The sequence below is a fragment of the Dromiciops gliroides genome, chromosome 1, assembly GCF_019393635.1.
Source record: "Dromiciops gliroides isolate mDroGli1 chromosome 1, mDroGli1.pri, whole genome shotgun sequence".
In the NCBI taxonomy this organism is placed as follows: Eukaryota; Metazoa; Chordata; class Mammalia; order Microbiotheria; family Microbiotheriidae; genus Dromiciops; species Dromiciops gliroides.
The window spans coordinates 218,724,374-218,744,057 of record NC_057861.1 but is presented as its reverse complement, the minus strand read 5'-3'; the positions used below and the strand labels follow the sequence as shown (position 1 = coordinate 218,744,057).

General features: G+C 36.4%; 1 protein-coding gene and 1 non-coding gene across 17 annotated transcripts in view; one reads left to right on the top strand and one right to left on the bottom strand.

Annotated features, from left to right (window-relative positions):
* LDLRAD4 (low density lipoprotein receptor class A domain containing 4) overlaps positions 1 to 19,684 on the top strand; it is a 638,510-nt gene that overhangs the window by 413,485 nt on the left and 205,341 nt on the right. The window lies entirely within an intron of this gene.
* Positions 17,958 to 18,064, bottom strand: LOC122737560. Its single transcript, XR_006354388.1, has one exon. It is a non-coding gene; the product is annotated as a U6 spliceosomal RNA (small nuclear RNA).

Genomic DNA, 19,684 nt, shown 5'->3' with positions numbered 1-19,684 from the left:
CAATTTTTAAAAATGAAGCAAATTGGAGGCGCTAGGTGGTGCAGTGGATAAAGCACCAGCCCTAGAATTCAGAAGGACCTGAGTTCAAATTTGGCCTCAGACACTTAACACTTACTGGCTGTGTGACTCTGGGCAAGTCACTTAACCCTCATTGCCCTGCCCCCCCCCAAAAAAAAGAGTTGAAAGAAGTCTTCTTCTCGTGACCTCAAGAAAGTCACTTCTCTATTATGACCTCAGTTTCCTCCTCTATAAAAGAAAGAAGTTGGGATAGATCACTCCTAAGGTCCTTTATAGTTTCTAAGATAATGTTTGGTGAAGGGTTGGCTTCAAGTCATCTTTTGGCTCATTTCTCTCCAAACTCCTATTTACTGTAGGAGTTACCACTCTACCCTTCTTTCTCCCTCCCCTAAGTATTGAGGCTTCTTGGGTGCTAAGGACCCTAGTAACCTCTTCGACCCCTGCCCAGCCTGGTCAGGTGATGAGTGACCAGGCTTTGAGCCAACCAGGTCCACATGCCCAAGGCATGTTACTAATAGTTACTAATAATCATTAGTTAAGATAGGAAAATACCATGTGGCTACTTGGTATCTCTGAAAGGTGGAGCCTCCATAGCAGTCAGCGTCATAGTAAAACCAGTCCCTGCCTTGGTGGCCATGTCCACAATACTCCCCTCCAGGGCTTTTTGACTTAAGAGTGGTTGTGATACTTCCTCCAGGTATAAAAAATTCTTCCTAGTTGCTCTAACATGGCGCAGATTTGTTTCCTTTCCAAGAAGTAACTTGTATCTTACCTGTGGTTTTAGAAAGGTACTCTTCTGTGTCCCATACTTCTCTGTCTGCTACAGTAGTAGTGAGTAAGAGTATGTATGGTCCCACTTTGGATAGCCATGCTGGTGAGCATTTCTTTTGTTTCATGTTTATTTTACTTGGTTTTGGTTTTACACTGTGTGTGTGTGTGTGTGTGTGTGTGTGTGTGTGTGTGTGTTTGGAGATTGAGTTTCCCTTTCTTGTCTAGAATGGACGTACAGTAGCCACCCACAGCCCAGATCCATTACTGATTGACCTGAAAGCCTTTGACCTGTTGCTTTTTTTTTTTCTTGACTTGGGCCTGTTTCCGCCTACTCTGGCAGCCTTTCTTCTCTTCCAACTCCCTTCCCCCTATCAAATAGTGATCACTTTAACATGACCCTCCATAGAACTAAGTTTATTCTCTCTCTCTTTATTTACTTTGTCAGGATTCTTTTTTTAAACAAGGGTAGTGATCTATTGTGATGCCTTATATTTAAAAAATATATAAAGTCTCTAATCTATAGAGATTTACTTTTTGGTGGATCTTTTCCACAGTTGGCTGAAGCCTATGAATGTTACCTCAGAATAATGTATTAAATGAATAAAATAAAATACATAGGATTTAGTGAATTATATTGAAATACATGTATTCAAATAGTTAACCACAGATTAAGAACCTCTGTTAAAAATAGTACAGGGATGTGTGTGGCCTAAACATTTGGCTCAGTCCACTTCTTAGCTCTTCTGTCATGGCTAAAACTCAGGTCTTCATAACTAATTTTCCTACCTCTTCTACTGTGTTCAAAACTCACCATTAAAGAGTCACTTGAACATTTTTTGTTCTCATTTGTATTTTCTAAAGTCCCACCAGAAACAAATACCATTGATGTTGGGGGTTTTTAGGGGCAGAGAGAAATTTTAGTGGTTGTACAGAGAAAAGGATAAGAGAATGAATATGTGACTAGAAAAAGAAGTTACCAAACCATGGTGGCCTTTTGTAAATAATGGGTTCATTTGCCATATTGTCTTTAGGAGTTTTTGTGAACTGGGTACCAGCTTCCTTTTGAACTATTTTGAAAAATATTTTAACAAATCCTGTCAATATGCCTGATAGCACCCCAGCTCCTTCCCATCTGTGCAATGTAATTATTTTCTTTCATTAGACCCACTGCTTGAATCAGTAATGTCACCACATCCACAGCGGAACAAGAAAATCTTTTTTTTTTAGGGTTGGGGGTGGGGTGGGTTGAAGATGATGCTAAGAATGAAAGTCTTTCTACCTAGGTTTTTTTTGTTTGTTTGTTTTTTTGGCGAGGCAATTGGGGTTAAGTGACTTGCCCAGGGTCACACAGCTAGCAAGTATCAAGTGTCTAAGGCCGAATTTGGACTCAGGTCCTCCTGAATCCAGGGCCAGTGTTCTATCCACTGCACCACCCAGATGCCCCTCTAACTAGTTTTAAAAAGAAAAAAAAATGGTCTGTCTTTCCTTCTTTCTTCATATTCTATAAATATTTATAAACTGCCTTTTACCTTTTTTGTAGAAGTAGCTATGGAAAACTATTAACTGACAGTGGTTCTGGGACATATCAGCCATTCAGAAATATAAAACATGAGATGTGATTCCATAAACTGCATTTTCTCCATCCTCTTATCCATTGTTTGCACAGCTATTATGATGGGGGTCTGAAACACTTAAGAGAAAACAACCCCTAAAGCTCTACTATTATTCCTCCAAGGACCCCTGACTCTGTGAGGATTCTGAATGTTGAATATGAAAAATTGGTTTACTCAGTTCCCTGGGACATGTGACATTTTAGATGATTTTCATGTGTCAAGATGATTACTTTACATATTTATTTAGGGTTATTATTACTTCTTTATGACTTTTCCCCCCTCCCCAAATGAAATGACTTCCATTCTCCAAAGAATTTGAAAATGTACCTGCCTTGGCTAATTGGGAAAACAAATAGCATGTCACTGATTTAAAGCCATCTGGAAATGTTACTGATGGATTTTGTCACGTACACAGACAACATACAAATTATCTGAGACAAGATAGAGAAAAATATAGAAACCAAACACATTAAGGCTCACTTTACAGAGTGCCCTTTAAAAGCAATGAAATAAAAACACAAACAATTAAAAGTGAAGCATATTCCATCTCAGGTCACCTGTGTCCTATTCTTTTCCTTGTTTACAAGAGAGGCTTTTCTATATATAATAGAAAGGAATGAATAGATCCCATTTGCATTTTGTAATTCCATTTATTTTTTTAAATGATAAACCTTTTTATTTAAAGTTTTGAGTTCCAATTTTATCCCTCCTTCTCTTTCCCCCCTCTTCCCCTGAGGTGGTAAACAATCAGATATAAGTTAAACAGTGCAATTATGTAAAACATATAATTCAATTTAAAGAAATTAATTTTCACTCATCCAGGTGGTAGTCTTTTCCTTCCTTATCCCCTAATCTGTAGCATAGGAGTATCTTCTCCTTCCTCCTCTTGCATATACTTCATTTCAAAACACTTTTAAATTCCAGAAAAGTATGTAATGTATGTAATCTTGCTGATACCCAAAAAACAATCTCTTTTAAGCAATAAAAGTCTTGGTGGTTGGACTAGGTTACTCCTTTTCCCTAGCACCTAGAATACTTGGCAGTGGGCAGGGGACTTGTGGGATTTCAGTTTGGTTTAGCTTTGTGCATAGAACAAAAATAATTATCTTCTTATTTCTTTTCAAAATGGTAGAGGTACATAATTTTGACTTCAGAGAAAAATGTACCTCCTTATTTTCCTTGGAGAGGTGGGGAAATATAGGTACAGAATGTTGCATATGATGCGAGATCTAGCTTCTGTGTCAGGTGATATTGCTTAACTGTTTTTATGTTACAAGAGAAGGCTCATTGGCTGGATGAGTGTTGTATATTTAGAAATGATTGTAATACAAAAAAAGAAAAGATAGCAATATAAGTAATTTTTTTTAAAAAAGGGGAGGTATAGGGAAATACAAAGGTCAATGGATCATTCAGTGGCATGTTGATAATCTCCCATGGCAACCAAACAAATAAATGTAGAAGCTAGAACTGCAATGGTGTCAAACTCAAAGAGAAATGGATCCCTCCAGGTTATATATTCACTTAGAAAACTACAATTGACATTATCTATATTTTATTGTATTTTTATTTATTTTGTTAAACATTTCATTACATTGAATCTGTTAAATCTGAGTTTGACACCTTTGGGTTAAAGTCATGAGGAGTCAATGTCAGTCAGTCAGTCAACAAGCATTTATTGAGTGCCTACTACTATGTGACAAGCCCTGAAAAGCATTGGAGATAAAGAGACAAAAGATAGTCCCTTCCCTCAAGGACCTCACAGTCCAATGGGGATGATATCATGCAAATAACTGTGCAAACAAGCTATATGCAGGATAAGTAGGAAATAATCAAGAGAGGGAAAACACTAGAAATAAGGGTGATTGGGTAGGGCTTCCTGTAGAGGGTGGGATTTTAGCTGGGACTTGGAAGAATCTTGAGAGATATTGAAGTATGAGCATCAGAACCAAGTCTGAAGCCACTAGATCCAGGTCCTGGTTACAAATAACTGACTATTTCAGGCGGTCTTGTTGATCTGTTTGGACTCATACTTTTATTGTTTCCGTATCTTTAATGCATGATGAGTATTCCAAGGGTTTTGTGCATTAAAGAATTTAAAGGGCTCTTGAACTGTTTGGGCCCTGGCACATACTCCCATGCCTACCCTTTTCACTTTATTTCTCTTCTTGTATTGACTCTTTTCCCTGTGTCCATGACCCCCTTGTTGCCCATAGCCTGGCAATAACCATTCTTGGATGGAGTTGGAACTTAAATGATCTGATACAAGCAAGATATCATTTACTCCACTGAATCAGCAGTCTTTTCAGGGAGCTTGATTGAGGGATACAGAGGTGGTAAGGAAAATCAGGTAATGTCTGGCCCTCACAAGTCAAGGATCATCTTTGAATAGAATTAGGTTTCCTTAAGTATATGCCTTGGAAAGAAAAGAAGTAAAAGTTAGATTTAACAATTTTTTCTTCTCTTTTACCCTGTCTCCTCAATGGTGTCTCCATATTATACCAGATACATGAAAACTGTATAGGTGCTGGGAAATATACAAGCCCCTGATTATTTTGTTGACTTGGTGGGGGTGGGGAGGAGTTGAGTCTCTGGTAGCAATCCCTAGCGTCAGTCTTAGAGCAAAGCTGAGTGTTGGTGACTGTTGATATTTTTAGTTCTCACAGAATCATGCTTTTTTTTTTTTCATTATTTTAGAACAGTTTGATGAGTGCTTGACCATCCATCCTTCCCTTCCTCCCCTCCCTGGGCACACACTCGCTGTTACAGCAATAACAGATATACAGTTTAAAAATGTTTGTCATAACTCATAAGTCAAAGTACTTACACTCCCAGAATAGAGGAGACTGCATGCAGGTTTCCTTGCTGAGGACTCATAACATAAACAGGCTTGTAACGGTGTCATAGCAACCACCACTCTATCAACATGTGAGTTTGATTCACGTCTCCAGCAGATGAAGACCTTTGCTGCATCAAAAATACCCCAATGATATTCTTCGTTTTACAACACTGCCTTATAGGATGGTGGGAAAGGAGGCAAAGGGAAGAGTGGGCCTGCGAGGGGGACAAGGGGCGACAGAAAAAAACAACAATAATTTTTTTTAAAACCCAACAAAATAATATTCCTCTGTTTCTCTTTCTCCTCTAAATCTTCACCACCAAAATCAAAGCAAATCTCTATTTTAAAGGGGCACTGCAAAACCAACCAAACATACTGTTCCCAAAGGGTTTGAAGGATTATTATTTTTTACAGATCATGAGATTCCTGTATCCCACATGATCTCTCTTCAACCATATTTCCTCACACCTTTCATTTTTAATATGCTGGAGTAGTTGTTGTAGAACATAAGGTTAATGTGCTTCAACCTGGTATGGGACAGGTCTTACTACACTTTTTTTTTTCCTTTTTGCAGAGGCAGCATGGCTTGGTAGGTTGGGGGTTAGCCTGAGAGCTAGGGAAAAGACAGGTTCAGCTCCTCCCTCTGACACATTCTGGCTCTGGGACCTTAAGAAAGTCATTTAGCTTTTTGGTGCCCCAAGAAACTCTCTAAGACTCCAAGTCACAGAAAAGGTGTCAGTTTGCCTTAGTAGAGGAAGGTTTTTTCAAAGGGAGCTTCCAGTACTGATAAAATCATAGGCCTGGTCCTTTATCCTCCAAAAAGAAAAGCTTTGTTGTGGTTTCAGTGTATTTATTTTAAACAGAAAACTTTATAAAGAAGTTTTAGACTCTACCAAAAGATATTTTCCAAAGGATAGATAAAAATAATACCCAAAGTATGACATTTATAATTTACATTTTAATCTTTTTAGCATCTACCTTCAAAGTGTGATTTTTTTCCCCATTTAAGAAGTTAGTTTCAATGTATTTCAATGGTAAAACTATAATAATGTAATAAAAATAAAATGTAATAAATATAATATAACAATATAACTATGATAATAACTATTTTTCAAAGGATAGATAAAAGTAACACCAAAAGTGTGAAATTTATAATTTACATTTTAATTTTTTAACATCCACCTTCAAAGTGTGATTTTTCTCCACTTAAGAAGTTAGTTTCAATGTATTTCAATGGTCAAAGTATAATAATAAAATAATAATTAAATATAAATTATAATATCACTATAATAATAGCCTGTATACATAGCACTTGTCAACTGTAAAGAACTTGACCTGCATTGTCATTTGAGCTTCACAATGCTCTGATTTAGGTAGTGGTGATGATAGCTAGGTTAAGTAGTTCAGTACTGATACTGATGATAGCATTTATATAGCACTTTAAATTTGCAAAGTGCTTTATACTTATTATCTTATTTGATCCATATAACATCTCTAGGATCCCTAGGTGCTATTATTATTTCCCATTTTAGAGATGAGGAAATGGAGACAGAAAAGAGGTTAAATAACTTCTCAGGGCCAAACAACTAGGATCTGAGATGGGATTTGAATTCAGGTCCTCCTGACTCCAGGTCCAGGACTATATCTATTGTGCTACCTAGCTACAAATGTTCTCTATTAATATATGAGAAAACTGAGGTTGTGATAGGTTAAGTGACCTATAAAAAAAAGTTATAATGGTAGTATGCGAAAAAGTCAGGATTTGAATTCAGGTCCTCTAGTTCCAAATCCATCACCAATTGATAGTCATCCAAATTTCCTCTGGGGGCCTGACATGTTCTTAGACTTACTACTATAAACTCCTGAAAAATAAACAGCTTTTAGTGGGATATATCAGTCAAGCTTCCTTATAACTGACAGAAATTAAAAATGATACACAGCTTTTTAAACTGCTTTGTTGATTTTAAGTTGGTACTTATTCATTCATTAAAAAAGCATTTATTAAGAGCCTACTGTGTTCTAGCCACTATGCTAGGTGCTAGGCAAACAAAGACAAAACAAATGGTTCCTGCCTTTGAGGAGTTTATATCCTATGGAGGGAAACAACATGGACACAATTAAATACAAAATATATGCAAAGTAAATACAGTGCAGCTATCATCTGGGGGAATCAGGATAGGCTTCCTGTAAGAGGAGGTACCCAACCTAAGCCTTGAGGAAAGTTTGGTATTTCAAGAACAGATGGGAGGAGGGAGTATATTGTACATATTGGGTTCTGACCTGAGCAAAGACATAAAAGTTGGAGAGGCAACAGTAAGAAAGTCATTTAACTGCTTTGACTATATTTGCATTTATTGAATTAATATTTATACCATATGTATTTCTATGTTCTTGTTGTTTTTCCTGTTAGGCTTCAATCTCACTGGGAATAGAAATTGTTTCAGTTTTTATACTTGTAACCCAACACCTAGCATTGTCTATACATCAGTGAGAAGCATTTATTAAATGCTTGCTATATTCTAAGCACTGTGTTCAGTGCTAAGCACATAGTAGGCACTTGATAAACATCTGTGAGTCAATTAAGTGACTTTTCAATGAACAAACAACTAGTAAATGTCAGTCAGGATCTGAACCTTGGCCTTCCTCCTGACGCTAAATATTGCACTCTATATACTTAGCCAAGCTGCTTCTCTTTAATGATGACTAGGGTTTAAATTCAACAACTCAGTTCAATAAGGATTTAGTAATTATCTTTAATTTGTAAAACCAGGAATTGTACCAGGAATTGGGGATTCAAAGACAAAACAGTAAAATGGTCTATGCCCTTGATCTTATAATCTGCTGGGGGCTATAATACAGAAATAAATAAATACAAGATGATTTGAGAAGGGGAGAGGAAGAGGAGAAAAAAGACATTATAGGATGAAGTAACAGTATAAGCAATGGCTTGCACAAGGGAAAAGTGTAAAGCATGTGTGTAGATGAGTACTGCTTGGTTATAATACACAGTAATATGAAAGAAGGCTGGAAAGGAAGAGTAGAAAGAGTCAATAAATAAGCATCTATTAAGTTCTTATTGTGTTCTGGGCACTGTGCTAGGTTCTGTAACAGACTGTGGAAGGCCATGGAAGGCCTTGAAGACTAGGAAAATGAGTTTAAACTTTACTTGGTAGACAATGGAGAACCACTGAAAATTTTTATCAAAGGAGTTGGGAGCTAAAGTGGAAAGATTGTTGTATTTGGAGTCAGGGGACTCCTGAGTTAAAATCCTCTCTCTACTACTCACTGGTTATGTATGTGACCCTGAGCAAGTCGCTTAACCTCTTTCCCAAGCCTTAATTTGCTCATCTACAAAAGGAGGGGACTAATTCCTATAGAACCTACCACACAGCAATATGAGGATGTTAATCTATTTCAGAATACTTGCATTATTACCTTATCATATCATGACCAGATGTATGCTTATGGTATCCCGAGATAGAAATGAGAGAAGAAAGAAAAGAACAAATCACATGAATTCTGTTAAATAAGAGATATTAAACATGATGTATTTTTACCGTAAAATAACAATGAAATCATGGCCATATTTGATGAATGGTTACTAGAAAGGCAGAAATCAACAACTTGGAAAATATGATCAGGGAACATATAATTCGGTAAAGGGCATGCGATAAAAGAGTCAGCCTCTGCTTATCCTTTGATATCTTTAAAGGGCTGATTATGTAGAGCATCCAGCAAAGTATTCACTTTTATTCAAACATTTTGAAAGTATCCACTGTATCTTTTTGAGGTTTTGAGATCTTTTTTGACCATTCTCACAATATCTTTTTTTCCATCCTTGACTTAACTCAACTTTGGTAGGGCTGTTTCTTTGCTTGTTTGTAACCTCGATATAAAGAAAGATGAGAGAACAGAAGAACCTCCCTGTGCTCCTTATCAAATAGCACTTTTCAACTCTTGCCTGAGGGATCCTGTCTTCCTTTATTAAGCTATAGACCGAAAGGGAACAGAAGGGCAGAAGCTGTATGAGAGCTAAATAAATTATTCATATTATATTAATTATATCTGTAAAATATAGCATCATGGTGCGGGATACATTAAAACAAACTTAATAGCCATCTATAAATTTGATAATTAAAATGCCTATTAATTGTCTCTACTGTGGTTAATGCAGACCTCTGTGTAAAGTTCAGTAAAGAGAAGATCTTAATAGCATGGGCCGCTAATGCTACTACATGATATAAGCAGTCAAATGTTGTTGTTTGTCCTTCCTTCTCAAAGAGGATCAATGACATCATGACAATAATGTCTTGACTTGCATGTGAATTGAATTTGTGAGGCAGAGCTGTGCAAAGTCATGTAGCTTATGGGGTAAAGAAATTATGAACTTAGGAAAAAATTGAGTTTTGTTCTTGTCCACTGGCTCACTGTACAGCCGAGAAATAGTTCTATATGCCTCATTCTCTATCTCTAAAAATTAGGCTAAACATTTGCTACTTGTCATAAGACACTGCATAGCACAGAGTTAGGAAGACCTAGGTTAAAATCCTGTCCAGGTTAAAATCACAATAGCTGGGTGACCAGAGACAAGTTTATATAACCTCTTTAAGAACCAGGCAACTCTGTAGAACTATATATAGATTTATTTAGCCATTGCTATAAAATCTGCCTTTCAGATATCTTATCAGGAAACATTAAATTTGTGATACATTATTATCTGAATTCATATCACCTGGAACTATTTAGAATATAAATATAAATCATTCAAATATTATTTCTTTTTTTGAAAATTTTTATATTTTATTTTTTCCAGTTACATGTAAAAACCATTCTTAACATTTATTTATCTTTTAAAATTTTGAGTTCCAAATTCTCTTCTTCCTTCTCCCTCTTCTTTCAGAAGGCAAGCTATTTTATATAAATTATACATGTGCATTCATGCATAACATATTTCCATATTAGCCATGTTGTGAAAGAAAACACAGACCAAAACAAACAAACAAGAAGAAGACAGTTTTGAAAAAAAAAAAGTATGCTTTTGATCTGCATTCAGACTCCATCAGTTCTTTCTTTGGAGGTAGATAGCATTTCCTTTGGAATTGTCTTGGATCATTGTATTATTGAGAATAGCTGTCATTCACAGTTGATTATAATACAAAATTGCTGCTACCATGTACAATGTTATCCTGGTTCTGATGACTTCACTTTGCATCAATTCACAGTAGTCTTCCCAGGTTTTTCTGAAAGCATCTTTCTGATCATTTCTTATAGCACAATCATATGCCACACCTTGTTCAACCATTCTCCAATTGATGTCATTCCCTCAATTTCCAATTCTTTGCCACCACAATAAGAGATTATATGAATATTTTTGTACATATAGGTCCTTTTCCTTTTCCTTTGATCTCTTTGGGATACAAACCTAATTGTGGTTATTTCTGGGTCAATTGTCACAGTTTCATAGACCTTTGGTCATACTTCCAAATTGCTCTTCCGCATGGTTAAATCAGTTCACAACTCCACCAACACTGCATGAGTATTCCAATTTTTCTACAGCTTCTCCAAATTTTTTCATTTTCCTTTTCTGTCATATTAGCCAGATTGTAAGTTTCTTGATGGCAGGGTATCTAATATAAAAGTTGTATTTTCCCATTTCCTAGCATAGTGTTCTGCACATGATAAATAATAAATATTGAGTTGAATTGAGTTGCATTTCAACATAACTTATTTACCATTTCCCTCCCTACTTTCCTCACTTTATAGTAAAGGAAATAGAGAGTTTTAAACAATTGACTTCCTTCTTGCCTGACAATAGATAGATAGCCACATATTCCATTATACTGAAGAAACACAGGTGAAGCACATTGCTCATATATTGGTATGCTCTTTGATGCTGTAGTCTGACTCCACTGAGACTCAGTTGGAAGAGATCTTGGGTGTCATGCAATCTGACCCCAAGCCTGAACAAGAACCTCTTCCACAGCATACACCAGTAGAGCAGCCAGTTGCCATTTAGGAGCCTCCAATAATGCAGGATCCACTGCCTTCAGAGGCAGCCCATTCAGTTTTGGGATAGCTCCAATTGTTGGGTTATTTCTCCTGATTTTATGCCTGAATCTGCTCTTTGAATTTTCTACCTATTGCTAGAAACACTTAGCAAAAGATAAATTTTAACTTAGAAAAATACTTGTAGACAACTATCATAATCTTCCAAGTCTTCTCTTGGATAATCATCCCTAATTTCTTCAACCCATCCTATTATGACATGGTCTCAAATGTTCTTCACCAACCTTGTCTCCCTTCTCTGACTACTCTCCAATTTGCCTTCATTCTTTCTAAAAATGTAGTGATTAAGGGGCAGCTAGGTGGTGCAGTGGATACAGCACCGGCCCTGGATTCAGGAGAATCTGAGTTCAAATCTGGCCTCATACACTTGACACTTACTAGCTGTGTGATCCTGGGCAAGTCATTTATCCCTCATGGCCCCTCCAAAAAAAGAAAATGTATTGACTAGAAATGAACACAATTCTCCAGATGTGGTCAGACCCAGATGGGCTACACCTTCTAAGACCTGAATGCTTTGCAGACTAAAATGTCTGGTAGAAATTGATATCTAGTCTGATCCAGAGCAAACTCCAGGGAATTAGGCCTTGCTGTAGATTATCTTAGGTCTACTCTTAATATACTAGTTGAACCAGATGCCCAGGCCCATTTGAAAATGGAATTTCACTGCCTATTACCTCCAGAACTGCCCCAACTTTTCTCAGTTCAATGAAATCGGAATATTCTCCCAAGGTCTTCAGGACTTTCAGTGGTAAAAACATGGTGTAAATATCTATTGACCTTTCTTCTTTTGGCTTCTTCCTTTTTTATCTTCCTTCTGCCTGTTTCCTGTAAATATAAGATTTGAGCATTGGAAATAAGCCTTTCCTGGCCCTCTTTAAACCCTCTTTCATCTGAGGTTATTTTCAATTTGCTCTGTATGGATCTTGTTTGTACATAATTGTCTACATGTTGTCTCCCCCAAAAGAACGTAAACCCCTTCAGAGAAGGGATCGGTTTTTGACTTTCTACCTATCCTTAGCATTTAGCACAGTGTTGAGCACATAATAGGTGCTTAATAAATATTTGTTGACTTAATTGTTTTTATCTGAAAGGCCTTAGAGATCGTCAAATTTAATTCATTTATTTTATAGATGAGGAAGCATAGCCACAGACAAGTCATGACTTGCCAGAGGTAAAAAAAAAAAGAATATTCCACAATCTCAGCTGGTCCCTCACTGCTACTGGGTAATCCTTCAGTAACTGCCTTATCAACTCACTATCCCACTCTCCACCATGGCTCTTCCAAGCCTCTTCATCCTGCCTCAAAACTCCTATTGTTCCACCTGCTCCCACTCTCTCAGCAGAAATTCTTGCTTCATATTTCACAGAAAAAATGGAAGCCATTAGCCTTGAGCTTGCTTTTCTCCCCTCTTCCTCATCTCCTATCACTCAGGTGTTTCCTGCTGCTATCTCTTTCTTCACCCCTGTCTCACATGATGAAATGGCTTTACTTTTTATCAAGGCTGACTCCTCTACCTGTTCAATCTCATTCCATGTTGTCTCCTCCAAGACATTGCTGCCTTTATCATCATCTCTATCACTTCTTTTTTTTTTTTTAGTGAGGCAATTGGGGTTAAGTGACTTGCCCAGGGTAACACAGCTAGTAAGTGTCAAGTGTCTGAGGCTGGATTTGAACTCAGGTACTCCTGACTCCAGGGCCGGTGCTCTTATCCACTGCGCCACCTAGCTGCCCCTCTATCACTTATTTTCAATCTTTCCCTGTCTCCCCCATACTCAAAAAAACATTTCTTGATCCTTCCATACCCACTATCATCCTCTATCTCTTTTGCTCATTGTAGCTAGATTCTTTAAAAAGGCCTTTCAGGATAGGTGCCTCCACTTTCCCCTCCTATTACTCTCTTCTTAACCCAATTTCTTCAGGCTGGCTTCTGACCTTATTATTCTACCCACACTGCTCTCTCCAAAGTTAGAGTGATCTTTTAATTGCCACATCCAATGGCCTTTTCTCATTCCTCATTCTCCTTGATCTCTCTACAGCTTTCAATACTGTTGATCACCCTCTCCTCCTTAATACTCTTTTCTATCTAGATTTTTGGGACACCACTCTTTCTTGTTGTTCCTTCTACCTATTTAACTCCTCCTCAGTCCCCTTTTCTGGGTTCTCATCCAGATCACAGTCTCTCACTCTTGGTGTCCCTCAGGGTTCTAACCTCAATCATCTTCTTTTCTCTGTGTGTGTGTGTGTGTGTGTGTGTGTATATGTGTGTGTGTGTATATATATGTGTGTGTATATGTATATATATATATATAATATATGTATATGTATATATATATATATATTACTTTAGTTGGTGATCTCATCACCTCCCGTGGATTTATCGTCTCTATGATCCATGATTCTCAAATCTACTTATTCTTTCTAAAACTCTTTGCTGACCCCTAGTCTCACACTTCCAGCTGCCTTTTGGATGTCTGACAGATACTCTTTGATTCAGTGACACAGGTTTCCTTTCCATTGTTCTGAAAACAAGACATCCCATCTCTCAGCTCTAGGCATTTTCTCTGGCTATTCCCTATGTTTGGAGCATTCTTTCTCTTCAATTCCACTTACTGGCTTCCTTGGCTTTCTTTAAATCCAGATAAAATTCCATCTTTTACAGGAAGCTTTCCCCAACTCCTCTAAATGATAGTGCCTTCGCTCTGTTAATTATTTCTTAATTATTCTGCATGGAAGTTGTTTGTATATATTTCATTTCATGTTGTCCCTCCCATTAGATTGTGAATTTCTTGAGGGCAGGGACTGCCTTTTACCTCTTTTTGAATCCCCAGTGCTTAGCACATTGCCTGGCACATAGTAAGCACTTAAATGTTTATTGATGGATTGATTGATACAGTTCTTTAGGACTAGGGCTATAGGCCAGGTCTCCTAAATCCAATTTCAGTGTGTTTTCCATTTTAACACACTACTTCCTATGATTCTAAGCTGTAGATTGTTTTCTTCTTTTAAGAATAGGATACTGGGGACAGTACTACAGATGGTTTGGGGATTTAAACTAATCTTTGTCACTTCTAAATATGTCAACAATCTTTTTCCTTATTTCTTTTCCTTCTAAGCCATTCTTTCAAAGCAGATGAAAAGTTTCATGAAATTCCAGGGATAACAGAAAGTAATAAATCTTCAGACCAAAGAGCATTCTACCACCTTTGATTTTCCCCCTTAAATTGGCTCTTGAATTTTGGTTTTGTTTTGTTCTAAACTGACTAGAGTTGGTATATGCAGTTCTGTGTATAAAGTAAGGCCACAAAAGAACTTAACCCCATCCTATCTTTCTCACCTTATTATGTATGATCATTTTCACATCCTCTATAGTACAACTTTACTGACTTTCTTCTTTGTCACAGAAGACATTCCTTCTCCCAACCCTTTGTATTGGCTGCCAATAACACCCTATGCCTGGAAGGCTCTCCTTCCTTAACTCTATCTTTTCAAGTTCTTTGTTTCCTTCAAGACTTACTTCAAGCTCCATCTTTCCACCCAGTTTCTAGCCTCCCCCCACCATATTACCTTGGGGATGTATTTTTTTAAAAATATGACTATATATGTACACATTATTTCTCCCATTAGAATGTAAGCTCTTTGAGGGCAAGGACTGTTTTCCTTTTGTATTCCCAGTACTTTTTCTTTGCATCCCCTAGTACTATGTGCAGCACAGGGCCTAGCATGTAGTAGCTACTTAATAAATATTTATTTACTGAATAACTGACAGTGGTCGGTAGGTATATAATCATTGTTGATTGAATCATTTATTCACCCACATGATATTCTGCTTGACCCTCACTGTCATAGGCATTCTCAATTAAAGAAAAACATGGAATGATTAAACTATTTGCTGTCATATAGTAAATCCCTTTGGCAAGTGCTGGGAATGGCAGCCAATTTCTTGAACTCCACCTTTTCTGCAGTCTGTGCCCTTCTGTTTCTCTGACTATACTGAGTAGGCAAAGGAATGCTTACAACAGAAGCAGGAGTGTTTTTTTTCTCCTGCCACGTGAAATCTGAATACAGTAGGTTTGTTAACATTTATGTTTCCCTTCACTCCTCCAGGTTCTTTTGGTCTCCAACTGATCAATACAAATGGCTACATGATAGAGTTCTTGCGTTTGGAGAAGGCAGGAGGTAGTATCTGTAATGTATTGCCACAGATGACTGATAGCTTCAAACAATAGATGGGCTGATATTGCCCTAGAATGTCAAGTGTGAGGGCTTTTCAGCAGTGATTAGTAGGAAGCCATCTTCCATGCCATCTGATATCTCTTAATCTTTTCTGTGTTTGGAGGACAGCTCACTGCAGACATTACCTAGCAACAAAAATAGCTTGAGTCAGTTGGGGGAAGAAGCGGGACAGTTGTTATTTATCATGCTGAGATGATGCATTGTGGTTTAAAAATGGAGAAGGAAAAGCCAGATTAAATATTGACATTTACTATATTCTAACTGTGTTACCTTTTGGCTTGTCTGACACAAAAGCATATATTCAATGAAAGGGGGGGAAATACAATCTTCACCTAAGTTCTCTTGGAAGTAGCTAAAGTGAAAAGGTTTGATGATTTATTATTTAGCATGACCTGAGTAGAAAAGCCTAGGAATATAGTTTTCATCCCTACAAAACCTTTTTCTCGATCATGTCACAAGGTAGCATATCTCATAAAATAAAGTATTTGTTAGGCACTACAATTAATTGTAAAGCTATGGGCTTCATTAAATAGAGAAAATGACCAATTTGAATTTTCTATATAGAATACAAATTCAATAAAATACATTTAAAATCATATAGCACATTAAATAGGGAATATATCAAATAATATTTACTAAATACATATATTAAATAAAATACTAAGTAATATTAACTAAGTATATTAAATAGAATAGCAAAGATATTTACTAAATGTATATTAAACAAAATATCAAATGATATTACTAAATGTATTAAAGAAAATATTAAGTAATATTTGCTAAGTATATATTAAATAAAATACCAAATAATATTTACTAAAATTGTATCCAATAAAATACCAAATAATATTATATTTTCTAAGTATATATTAAATAAAATCAAATATTTTTACTAAATATATATTAAATAAAAATATTTTTAAAAGGGAGTTTCAAAAGAAGGGAAAAAAAGAAAAGAAAAAAGGGAGTTTCAAGAAGTCTTTCAACATGTAGGGATACAGGTAGGGATTCTATTTCCTGAGGAAAATGTTTATGGTAAGGAATTGTTACATGAATCTTTTAGCCTGGTTATTTAAAGGCAGGGCATTCTTTTCCTTATTATACATGCTGCCCTTGACAGATCTTTTCTTCCTATGTTTACTGTAGGTTCAAATTGTAGAGGTTTTGCTTGTTGCTGACCTGCTGTCTCCAGAGATTTTATTTCAAATTACAACTCAGCCCTGTTAGATTTGACCCTAGTGAGGCAAAGGTATGATTCCCGCTTCTCCACTTGAGAATTAGCATGGTTGTCTGAGTCTTATTTCACAGCAAGTACAGATTACCAGTCGACCAAGTTTCTAAAATTAGGAAATCATTGTCTGTGGTAACCTATGAGTATGTATGAGATTATTCAAGAGGGCACCACTCAACATCATGGTAGAATTCTGAAGAAGCAGTAAAATTCTGGAATATTATTAAGTCCCATAGAATCACAAAATGTTAGGACTTGAGGGAATCTTTGAGATGATCTAGGGCAATCCCCTCATTTTAGAGGCAAGAAAATGACTTCTGGCCCTGTGTCAAACAGATGAGTGTGTTAAGAGAAAAAGTTGAAGAGATGAGAATCAGGCTAATGGTACCTCTTGTTGCTCAGTTGACAGGACCCACAGTTAAAATTTTCTACTGACAAATGAAATTTTCAGTGTACCTCATCTGTTTCTCTAAGCTTGTCTTCAGTCAACAAATGTTTTCTATTCATCAGCCTGTGAAACAACTTTAGCTCTGTCACTTGCAATGAGTTCACTTATTTGTCTTTGAGAAGAAATACAAAGCCTGGGTTTTTCTTTCCTTTACTAAGGTATGAGGCAGTGTAATAGGAAATGTAATGATGTAATATATGAGTCAACCTCTACCTGAGAAAAGGAGCTTGGAAGAATGTGGCTTAATGAAAGAAGGGTTCTAAGGCATGCTCTTAAATGGTGTCTAGGCATATGTTCTCAGAATTAGGATGGTAGCCTTGGTAATAGTTAAGGTAGGTAAAGAGTGAGTTCAGATGTTCTACATCAGAGTGATAACTTAAGAAGTTTAGTCTAATCTCAGCCTCAAGTAGGTAAGCTTCTATAATTTTTCTTTTATAGATTATAGCAACTTGAGATCCAGAGAGTCTAAATGGCTATAGCAGTCATAAATATTTTTCTTTAATGATAATTATGCTTTGTCAAAGGTTACCAATCACCTCTTTTTAGTTATAGCTGATGACTTTTGTTCAGTTCTCCTGCTTTTCACTTTTTTTGGTATTTCATACTATTAACTGCTTTTTAAAATTCTTCTCATCATTTGTTTTCCATGACCCTGAAATTTTTTTTTCTCCTTTCATCCTTTAGATCTTCCTAGCTAGAGAAGAAAAGGCTCTAGCATTACTTTGTTGTTTGGTCGTTTCAGTTGTGTCTGACTCTTCATGAATTTGTGTGTCATCCTTGCATAGGGGCCATGCTAATCTTCTCTGTATCATTCCAATTTTAGTATATGTGCTGCTGAAGCGAGCACTGTGTCTGCCTCTTCATGACCCATTTTTAGGGTTTTCCAGAGATACTGGACTGGTTTGGCATTTCCTTCTTCAGATCATTTTACAGATGAGGAAAATGATTCAAACAAGGTTAAGTGACTTGGGACTTGCCCAGGGCCACACAACTAATATGTATCTGAGTTCAGATTTGAACTCAGGTCTTCCTCACACCTTGCTGCCTAGCTGGCACTACCGGATAAATCTTTAAGAACATACAAGATGCCTTATTCAGGATGAGGACACAGGAGCAAATGAGCTCATATGACAGACTGTTTTAAAGATTTACATTGATCATAAGGAAACTTGTCTTGAGCATGAAGATTATTGGACATGTGGCTCTGATATTGAAAAAGTTATGATGCCTTCTCTACACATATTAACATATGATAGATATATCCTCTTTGTCCAAAAGTATTGAGGTGGTATTTTGCCAAAAATCAAAGGAATTAAACTAGATTACAGTTATGGTCCCTTTTCATTCTTTTAAAAAGACCTTTAGGGAAAAAGTTCATAGCTTTTCTCTCACTAGCTTATTGCAATACTTATTAGATTTTATTATGGTGATAGTAATATAATCTTTATATCCAACTGAAATAATTCTCCCTGAAGTTTAAACCATGTTCCTAGTAGGGATGAAGAACACCTTGGGAAGATCAGTATTCAACTCTTAAATCTAGAATTAAATCAAGGACTTTAGGGGTTAAGGAAAACCAAAAATGGGCACTGATCTGGGCCAAAGTGTTTTTATTGTTTGAAAAGACAACAGTTGAAAAGAAATTTGACACTCTTGCTTTCAGCTTAGAGTTGAAGCTGCTCTCATCCCTTCCTCCCCACCCCTGGGTTAATCAAAGAACTGGGGGGTATATGAATTGAATGATTTGTGGTAATTACCACTAACCCACAAAATTAAATTAAACCAAAAACTAAAACCACACGGTATGAAATGTCATCCTTATATTTTTCTTTGCACTCTCAAATTTGATGCAATCTGGCTCCAAGATATTGGCAAGGCAATTCAGCTGATTTGAAGATTATACAGTAAGCTGTCCAAAGATTTGAACCCTCAGAATTCACCATAACCTTCTGTTTGAAATATTTTTTTGTTTTTATTAGTTTTCCTAACATTATGTGAGAAATATACATAAGTTCAGGAAATGCAATCAGCAAATAGTAAGATAAATTAATGAGTTTAAAAACTGAAATGTTCAATTAATTAGTAATTTCCACCCAGCCTGCTTGCCTGACTTATAACATGAATGCTGGAGTCTAAATAAAGATTAGATTGCTTAGCTTTTGGAAATTTGATTAAACTGTTTTTATTTTTTAAATATGGTACTATTATCATAGTTTATTAAACCTTGTAAATCATTGCCATTTCTGAATAATAACCCAGTAGACTTTGTTTTAGACCTTTTTGTAACTACAATTCAGGTAAATGTACTTTATCTTTTTTCCCCTTCTGTTAATATCTCTTCTTTCTCAACTCAAATTTCTATTGGAGCGAAAGAATAAACAGACCAAAGGAGATAGGTGGAAAAGAGGAAGTATACCACTTCTGAGAACTGAGGGTACCTTATTAAAGATTATTTTGTCAGCTGGGA